At 37.3% G+C, this 8,268-nt stretch overlaps 1 pseudogene across 1 annotated transcript; it reads left to right on the plus strand.

Moving 5' to 3' along the window:
* Nucleotides 1-853: 853 nt before the first annotated feature.
* LOC110680730 lies at nt 854-3,089 on the plus strand (annotated as a pseudogene). Its single transcript, XR_002502969.1, has one exon. The product of XR_002502969.1 is annotated as a serine/threonine-protein kinase PAK 1 pseudogene (transcript).
* The last annotated feature ends 5,179 nt before the right edge of the window (nt 3,090-8,268 follow it).

An 8,268-nucleotide genomic window follows, 5' to 3' on the forward strand; every position in this document is an offset into this window, starting at 1 on the left:
AATTAAATTCCAATGATTCTAACTGGAGATCCAAAAACAAGTGATTTACTTTGTATGGTCAATGAACATTAGAAGATAGAACAAGCCAAAAATGTTTCAATTTTTTTACAAAATTTGTTGCTCCCTGGGGCTTTATCAAAGATATCCCATTTTACATTGGTTGGTTCATTTTATGCAATTGAACATACATCAATTTTGACTGCTCAATTGTATTGGGCGATTCTTTTGGTAGTAGAAACATCATTTTAATTGTTCATATCAATTGCGGGACTCATATGAGCCATCAATCTTTGATTAGGTCTTACATATTTCTACAAATTATTGATTTGAGAAGAAGCCAGAGATGAACCAGCCTCTGGCTGAAAATCTCTCTAATAAAGATAAAATAAAAAAAAATAAAGATTTGAGAAGTTGAAAAAATGCGCATAAACAAAACGTTTCAAAAAAAAAAATGCATATGGGAGAAACATCACAATTGGTACGTTAATACACCATTATTATTAGCTTTAAATAAAACATCTGGAAACGTTTACGAAAACGCGATAATGTTCACTATCATTGACCGCACTTGATTTCTGAAAATTTATTTCGAGCCCAAGACTCTCACAAGAAAATTTCAGACAGTTATTTGTAGGTAAAATTGGAACATTCATCAAATCATTCGTAGTAGTTATTTTGTCCAGTTATCTCCTGTTACATGCAGGTAAGCAAGCAATCTAATTGGAATGCACGTCTTTTGCATTTTTTTTACTGTGTTTCATTCTCCAGCTGTCAAATAAAACATCGACGAGCAACCAGTATTTGTGTGTGAGTTGGCTCGCTAATTTGTAGTAGACGATGTGTATTAGTGGTGACTTCCATATCGTGCGGTGATTCGTCATTCATCCAAAGAGCGAGCACTAGTCTGGAGTATCCTTATGTGTCTACGAATATTTTGCTTAAATTAGATTCGTCCTTGTGTTTTACCAAATGGATTGTTGATATTACGGAAACCCGTTTAGTAAATGTTCATTTGTTAATCTCATTAACATGCTTTGCGAACGTTGTATCGGACCTGTGCACGAAAAGATACGGAAGTCTTCATCGATGTGAAGAAAGTGTGCGAAGAAGAAGACAGAAAGGGCCACTCCTGTTTCATTGTGTCTCGCTAATGTCGGATACTTGTGAGTTGTTCTCGTTATACTAATTTGGTGCGAAAGTTTATTACGGTTGGTGATACTACGCGAGAAAAAATATCGAAGGAACTGTGGAGATTAGGATCATAGATCCGAGCACTACTACTCCCAAAAATGATGAAAAGTTTGTTCGGCAGGAAAACTGCCAAAGACCATGACCGGAACAAAATATCGGAGATCGGCTTGCCCACGAACGTGGTGCACGGAATACATGTCAGTAAAAATAAGCTCACCGGTGATCTGGAGGGACTGCCAAAAGCATGGATCAGGCTTATGGATGCATCTATCACGCATGATGAACAGAGCAAAAACCCAGAGGCAGCATATCAGGCAGTCAAATTCTATAATTACTCGATCAAGAAAAAAGAACAAGCTGAACCGTTTAAGCCATTTATAACCGAAGATGCCATTCATGAGGAAACTGAATCCATTGATCAGTTTTTGGATATGAAAAATGCCCACAAGAGTGAGGATTCCATTGAAAGTGAGGAAATTTATGAAGAAGTTACACCGCCTCCACCTCCATTGCCTAAGAAGGCGATGACCTTGCCTCCAAAGCCACAGGTAATGCCTAAGCCGAAAAACTATCCTAAACTGTCCAAAGGTTTCCAGAATTTGAATCTATTGGAAGGAGGAAACAAAGAAACTATGATAATTCATAGTAATAGCACGGCATTGGATAATCACAAAAGTGCATACGATTTGGTCAATAAAGTCGATTTAGACGCTGATACCGAGCTAATATTAAGGCCAAAGGAGCAAAATGCCCGTACACCGAAAACTGATATGCAAGTTTACAACGAACTGAAGCGAATCTGCAATATGAATGATCCATTGGAACGATACGAGAAAACTGTCGAAGTTGGTAAAGGTGCTTCTGGAGTAGTATTCATAGCTAATGATCGTCATACATCCAACAAAGTCGCGATCAAGACAATCGATATGAAAAATCAATCATCCAAAGAGTCCATCCTAAATGAAATTAATGTACTGAAAGATTTCAACCATCGGAATCTGGTGAACTTCCTTGAGGCCTACTACATTGAGACAGATGATCACCTGTGGGTTATTCTGGAATACATGGATGGAGGCCCTCTGACTGATGTGGTTACAGAAACAGTGATGAAAGAACGCCAGATTGCCGCAGTTTGTCGCGAGGTTCTTCAGGCAATTAGCTTTCTGCATTCAAAGGGAATTATTCACAGAGATATTAAATCGGACAATGTGCTCCTCGGGATGGATGGATCAGTCAAAGTGACTGATTTCGGATTTTGTGCCAATATCGAAGGGGATGAGAAGCGTCAAACTATGGTTGGGACACCATACTGGATGGCGCCGGAAGTTGTAACACGAAAGCAATATGGAAAGAAGGTGGACATTTGGTCATTGGGTATTATGGCGATAGAAATGATCGAAGGTCAACCACCATATCTCAATCAAGCTCCTTTGCGAGCACTCTATCTAATCGCAGCAAATGGGCGACCTGACGTGAAGAGTTGGGAAAAACTGTCGGACAATTTGAAGGACTTCCTCGACCGCTGCCTTCAGGTGGAAGTTGATCAACGTGCATCGGCGGACGAATTGTTGCAACATCCGTTCCTTCAGGACTGCATGGAACTACGAACCTTGACTCCATTGATCAAAGCAGCCCGGCGATTGCTGAAACGGGACAACTATAGTTAAGCTGATGGACGAAGAAGGAAAAAATACGCCGATGTGGCTGTGAAATTAAGTGCCTTAAAATTACAAATGAACTGCTCTTTCCAATGTGGGACGAAACGAAAAACCGTAAGCGGAAAGTGAAAAAAATAGATAAGGTTTCGACACTTTTTCGTTGATAAGAGACCCGAGTATCGAAGGCAAGGCAAGTAAGATTACAAGAATGAATAAAAAAGAAAATTGATTGGAAATGTATTTACATGTCATACTTTATAGAAGATGTCATATCGTCCATTTTGTACTAGAGTATGCTGTGCACTGGGAAATATTGTGGAGAGTATAGTCACGCGAAAATGTGTAGCTAAGATGTGTGAAGTTAACAAATGATGAATGTAGCGTTTAAAATAATGACAATGGTATTCGTCCCTGACATTCCCTCAGTCCCATATCTTCAAATGGACCCCGTATCGAAAATGTGCACCATGACATAGTAGGCAGGAAATTATTGTTGCTCAATTTCCAATTTTGAATGGCTCAATTGGAAACATTTTATCCAATCCACAAATATTTGTATTTTTTTCCATCTACGCATTCCATTCATACATGCTTAATAAACCTATAATGCATCTGAATATTGCAGTATTCTTCATGTCAGTGGTTCCCAACATGTTTAATCACTGCAATTGAGTTTTTGATTTTTTTTTTTCTAAAAGTTGGCAAATTTTGTTTCCAGATGGTAGCTTAACGTTTTCTGAGCACAACAGTATATTGATTTTGGATTTTTTGCTCCTCTAAGTCGCGAGAAATCGATAAAAATCACAAAATAAAAATTTTGTTCATTGAAAGACGAATAACTCAACAAGCTTTTTATTGTGCATTCAGATTAACTTTAGACCGAAGTTCATAAGAGAAATGAAATATCACCAACAAAAGTTCGGCGTCGGCATTCTAACGAAGTGCTACGCCAACAAAGGCATTCCTTATGCGTCGGCGAAGCACTAAATTAGAATGCCGACGAAGAACTTCGCCAAAGTTTTGACTGCCGAACTTCTAATTGTCACTCGAATTATCAATACCAAAAATATCAGCCTTTTCACGAGACGTTTAAAATCAGCTGATTTTGAAGCACTTTGACAGTCCTTTTACAGAGATGACAGTCCCGCACCGGTCATCCACCGATGTAAACAAATGCGTATACGGCCCTGTCACATAAAAAGGCCGTGATCAAGGAAGCGAGTGAATATTAGAAGTTTCTCATTTTATATGATTTGAGTTCAGAGCAACACACAAACTTTTAGTGTTGAGAACTTTTGAAACATGAACCGCACCCTATTATATACGTTTGGGCATCTTGATTAACTCGGCTAAACTCATGAAGATGAATTTCTTGGAACATTTCTCAAGTTCGAATTTTCTAATACGAATTTACAGACAACATCTAAACCTTATGGAAGGCTTGAAATAAATTTTTGACCAACCAACGAAATTTTGACATGGAATTTTACAGGAAATCCCTGAAAAAATGAATTGATAACACACTAAGCTCTTACGGTGAACTTCACCGTTATCTTAACAGCTGAACAGTTCGGAGAAATAAAACACCGTAATTTCGTCGGAATTTTACGGATTCCGGTGAATTTTTACCGAATACTGTAAAAATTTACCGTACTCCGTCAATTTATTTTACCGAACCGTTCAGCTGTTGGGATTTCACAGGAACCCGTAAAATAATTTAAGTGTGAAACATTAACATTGTTGAACAGAAAGCTACCGCAGTTGTCACATTACTGATTTTCACAAAGCATAATCGATCGGCTGCAATGGTGCTTTGGAAACCACGCTAATGACTGTTGTTTTCTGCTGTTTTTCAATCCTTTGGACTCCACAAGCATAGTTTGATTAGTTGGTTTCACTCAATGATACAATGATTCTCAAGCCTGCGCACAGTGGTTCGATCTAGAACAAATGTCCGACAAAACCTCAAACTCTCCTTAAAATAGCTGAAATCTTATATTTAACGTATTTTATGCCATATTTAGCTATTATTGAGACACTACACGTTAATGCTTCCAGTGGGCTATTTGCCCTTTGAAGGAAGCACCACACTAGACAACGGACTAGCATGCAACGCCCAGTGGCACAGTCGGAAAACATTCCTCTCGAAAAGTTTTACGGCCTGAGACGGGAATCGAACCCACACTCCTTAGCACGATGCGGCTAAATGCCTCGGTGACACTAACCGCACGGCTATGAAGCCCACAATGGACTTTTATTTTCAAATGTTTGGACTGATATTTAGAATATACAGGTTTGAACAATACATTTGTATTTTTTTTTTCAATCTTTCATACAAAATGATCAACTTGGGCAGGCTTGTTCTCAGTTATTTACTGACGGATTTAAATAAAATTTTCACAGCATGTCAGGCATAGCTTGAATTTTAACATATATTGTTGATTAAGTTTTTCATGCCTAACTCCAATAGTAAAATCAACTTGACTGAAGTGAAATTTTTGAGAAAAACTGAGCAATTTACATACAAAAGTGTAAGCTATACACAAAAACTATCATATGCAAATTAGTTAATCTCGTCCTAATTTGCACCTTTATTTTTTTAACATGCCAATTATCCAAATTTGTAAAAAAAATCACTAAGAACTCGTGTTTTGACAAATCACTTAAAAATATATGTTGAAATTCTTGCGATGTCTGAAAAACTGTGAAAATTTCATGCAGAATTTATCCATAAATATGTCAGATCTAACCCTGCCTCAATGCAAGTATCATCCATTTCATCAGTTTCAGCATGATTGTCATGTCTACAGCTTTATTCTGTTTTCATACTTACTTTGGCAGCAAAAGCAAATCGACGTTGGGAATATTTTTTTCATTTTGTTCAATTTTATCTGGAGGTTGCATTCGAAGGAAATAGTTCCGTTCGACCATGTAAATAAGACGAGCTAATTTGTGTTATTTTATTTGGTGGATTCAGTAACTGTTCAAATTTTAATTCAAAGCACTTCAATACCATAATAATACCAAATGAACAATATTTAATTAAGGTATAATGCCAAAATATTGTATGTGTAGGGTCGCAGAGAGCCATAGTAGTGAATGCGCAGCTATTCAGCAAGACCAAGCTGAGAATCCTGGGTTCGAGGTCCACCGGTCGAGAATTTTTTCGTAAAGTAAATTTTCCCGACTTCCCAGGGCACAAAGTATCATTGTACCTGGTACACGATATACACATGCAAAAATGGTCAATCGGCAAAGAAAGTTCTCAGCTAATAACTGCAGTAGTGCTTATAAGAAATATAAGCTGAAAAGCATGCTTTGTCCTAGTTCGAACGTAACGCCAGAAAGAAGATGGAGGAAAATATTGGTGCAAGTTATTCGTTCTTTCTAGGAATGGAAATCATGGCTACTACGATTGCAATGCACGTACTAGCGTATCACAGAATTGTTATTATTCAACTAGAATTGCGCTCCGTAAACATTCAACCGTGTTGAAAGTGGTCTATCGCATGTTTTCGCAAAACAATTTGTACCCTATTTGAAAGCTCTTATTTTTAGCTTTCGAATGAGCTTATTCTCATCGCGGGCATTCGCGGGCTACTAATGTCTTAGGGTACTTTTATAGAAAATAATATGTTTTTTTAAGTTTTTTTTGCCTTAATTTACTTTGTTTAAATTCAATGGAAAATTTTGTTCAATTCAGGTGTACTTTATGTATCTACAAATAACTTCTCTGAAGATACTATGGCGGTTTGAGCTCTCTTGAAATTCATAAATAGAAGGTGAACTATGGATAAATTATTAATTTTCTCGAAAAATCATGTCCACGGTTCACTCAAAGAGCTGTATAAAATTCAAAATTTATTGAATCTGCCTAAAACTTTGGATTTAAACTACCAATATGATAAGGAAGTTGGGAAAAATATTACAGTTCGGAGAAAACAACTTTGATTTTTGAGGTTTTGGCCACCTTCGAACCATAGTGGCTGAGGTAGAACTTTGACAGCTGCGGTAGAACCAAAGACAAATTAGTAGAACTCGGCGACTACCACAGAACGGAAAAATTTCAAAAGAACCGTAATACATAGTTCCTTCAGTTCTGAAGATTCCCAGCTTTTCATCCAGGAATTACTCCAGCATATTCGACCAAAGATTTGAGTAAATTAAAAAAAAAAACATAAGTGGGCTTTTCAATAAACAGTCCAGGTTTCATATAGGAAATGGTACAGACATTATTCACATACAAGCTTCTTCAGAGAATCCTGCAGAAAAGTCTAGCAAAACATTATCCTTTGTTTCGTTTGGTAACTTTCCCAACCATTTATCTAGAGCATCATGTAAAACTTTCCTCAGAAACATCGTTCGAAGATCTTCGCAGGATTTCTTCGTTTTTTTTTTCTATTCCTCAATGTGTTTCATCCGCTAATACTTAAGGGGTTCCTCCTCAGATTTCTAAAGTGATTTGGCACCTACCGCAACCGCTGCTTGGATGGACCGCTCCACTTTATGACATTTGGTCGGCGTTAAGTCAGAGTGGACCAAGTGACATTTTTCATATTTTGAGAAAAACGGGCTCAAAGTCTAATGCTTTGTATTTTTTTATCTCAGTAAAATTTTGGTTCAATATTTCTACCCATCCTTGTGTTACTTCCAAACAATATAATGTGAAGTGATAAACATGAAAAATCACAATCCGAAACTCTGATAGAACGATTTTTTGATGGACTATGTGCACTTGGTCCACTCTGACTGAACAATTTCAAGAAAAACAACAATCATTTAATGTTTGCGTGGTCAAACTGGGTGCATATCTTTAAGCTGAACATATTATCAAGACCCTTCAACATCAGTATCGTAAATTTCTTCAATAATCCATATCTTCAATCTCAAAACCAGTGGCATTACGATACCTTGGAAATTAAGGTTTTGAAAGGGTCAGGGCATTGAAGACCAGAAATATTCAAATATGCGTTCAGTCAGAGTGGACCAAGTGCACATAGTCCATGAAAATCTTGAGTACCGACCAAAATATACTGGTCCAATAAGCGGGTTCTAGGGCAGTCCATACATACACCATAGAACTACCATAAACTTCTATCGAACTCTGAAATCGACTCAAAAAATGCAAAAATCAATCAGTTTGTTGCTATTTGACACTTGGTCCACTCTGTCTGCACAGAAATTGTTGCAATTTCTGATCACCTATTCAAATACGGTAAATGGCCAGATATCAAAATAAGATCCATCGGATTATGACATGTTTATGAGTTTCTATTGATGGATGGGAAGAAGAATCATTCCATGCCAAAAAATCTGGAAAATAACTTGAAATGTCTTGCATTTTCTAGACTTTCTCAGCGCATCGATCGTTTTCGTTGTTATGGTATAAAGCACTTGGTCCACTCTGACTACATACTTT

This window comes from Aedes aegypti, unplaced genomic scaffold (assembly GCF_002204515.2).
Source record: "Aedes aegypti strain LVP_AGWG unplaced genomic scaffold, AaegL5.0 Primary Assembly AGWG_AaegL5_hic_scaff_1759_PBJ_arrow, whole genome shotgun sequence".
Classification (NCBI taxonomy): Eukaryota; Metazoa; Arthropoda; class Insecta; order Diptera; family Culicidae; genus Aedes; species Aedes aegypti.